Source organism: Glycine max, chromosome 11 (genome assembly GCF_000004515.6).
Source record: "Glycine max cultivar Williams 82 chromosome 11, Glycine_max_v4.0, whole genome shotgun sequence".
In the NCBI taxonomy this organism is placed as follows: domain Eukaryota; kingdom Viridiplantae; phylum Streptophyta; class Magnoliopsida; order Fabales; family Fabaceae; genus Glycine; species Glycine max.
The window spans coordinates 22,166,153-22,168,086 of record NC_038247.2 but is presented as its reverse complement, the minus strand read 5'-3'; the positions used below and the strand labels follow the sequence as shown (position 1 = coordinate 22,168,086).

The 1,934-nt window shown below is 42.3% G+C and overlaps 1 non-coding gene across 1 annotated transcript; it reads right to left on the bottom strand.

Moving 5' to 3' along the window:
- Positions 1 to 261: 261 nt before the first annotated feature.
- On the bottom strand, positions 262 to 368 carry LOC112998440 (small nucleolar RNA R71). The gene has a single exon (XR_003263541.1). It is a non-coding gene; the product is annotated as a small nucleolar RNA R71 (small nucleolar RNA).
- Positions 369 to 1,934: the final 1,566 nt, after the last annotated feature.

Sequence of the window (1,934 nt, the reverse complement as noted above, 5' to 3'; positions counted from 1 at the left end):
TGGATTGATTCATTTGCTTCCAAAGTTTCATGGCCTTACAGGTGAAGACCCGCACAAACATTTGAAGGAATTTCATATTGTCTGCTCCACCATGAAACCCCAGATGTCCAAGAGGACCACATATTTCTGAAGGTTTTCCCTCATTCTTTAGAAGGAGTGGCAAAGGACTGGCTGTATTACCTTGCTCCAAGGTCCATCACGAGCTGGGATGACCTGAAGAGAGTATTCTTAGAAAAAAATTTCCCTGCTTCCAGGACCACAGCCATCAGGAAGGATATCTCAGGTATTAGACAACTCAATGGAGAGAGCCTATATGAATACTGGGAGAGATTAAAAAAACTATGTGCCAGTTGCCCTCACCATTAGATTTCGGAGCAGCTTCTTCTCCAATATTTTTATGAAGGACTCCGTAATATGGAGAGATGTATGATAGATGCTGTCAGTGGTGGAGCCCTTGGAGACATGACTCCTGCTGAAGCCAGAAATTTAATTGAGAAGATGGCTTCCAACTCCCAGCAGTTTAGTGCCAGAAATGATGCTATAGTCATTAGAGGAGTGCATGAGGTAGCTACAAACTCAACTGCATCATCTGAAACTAAGAAGCTTGAAGGCAAACTAGATGCATTGGTTAACTTGGTAACCCAGCTGGCCTTGAACCAGAAATCTGTACCTGTTGCAAGGGTCTGTGGTTTGTGCTCCTCTGCTGACCACCATACAGACCTTTGCCCTTCGATGCAGCAACCTGGAGCAATTGAGCAGCCCGAAGCTTATGCTGCAAATATTTACAATAGACCTCCTCAACCTCAGCAGCAAAATCAACCACAGCAGAACAATTATGACCTCTCCAGCAACAGATACAACCCTGGATGGAGGAATCACCCAAATCTCAGATGGTCTAGCCCTCAGCAACAACAACAGCAGCCTGCTCCTTCCTTCCAAAATGCTGCTGGCCCAAGCAGACCATACATTCCTCCACCAATCCAACAACAGCAACAGCCCCAGAAAGTGCCAACAGTTGAGGCCCCTCCACAACCTTCCCTCCAAGAACTTGTGAGGCAAATGACTATGCAGAACATGCAGTTTCAACAAGAGACCAGAGCTTCCATTCAGAGCTTGACTAATTAGATGGGACAATTAGCTACACAATTGAATCAAGGACCTCATCCCGTAGCACCTTCCTCATCTGCAAATGAACCTGCCAAACTTCACTCTACTCCAGAAAAAGGTGATGACAAAAATTTACCTAACAATTTCTGTGCGGGTGAATCTTCTTCCACAGGTAATTCTGATTTGCAGAAGCAGTACATTCCATTCCCTCCAAGAGCAGTTTCCAACAAAAAAATGGAAGAGGCAGAGAAAGAGATCTTGGAAACATTTAGAAAAGTAGAGGTAAATATAACTCTGCTGGATGCAATTAAGAAAATTCCAAGATATGCTAAATTCTTGAAGGAGATGTGCACTAATAAGCGGAAGCTTAAAGGAAGTGAATGAATTAGCATGGGCAGAAATGTCTCCGCATTGATTGGTAAATCTGTTCCCCAAATTCCTGAAAAATGTAAAGATCCAGGTACATTCAGCATACCTTGTATTATAGGGAATAGTAAGTTCGAGAATGCCATGCTAGATTTAGGAGCTTCTGTTAGTGTTATGCCCCTGTCTATTTTTAATTCTCTATCTCTAGGTCCCTTGCAGTCAACTGATGTGATAATTCATTTAGCTAATAGAAGTGTTGCCTATCCTGTTGGTTTCATAGAAGATGTCTTAGTTAGAGTTGGTGAACTGATTTTCCCTGTTGATTTTTATATTTTGAATATGGAAGATGGATTTTCTCAAGGATCAATTCCCATCATTCTAGGCAGACCTTTTATGAAAACTGCTAGAACTAAGATAGATGTTTATGCAGGCACACTATCCATGGAGTTTGGTGATATAAC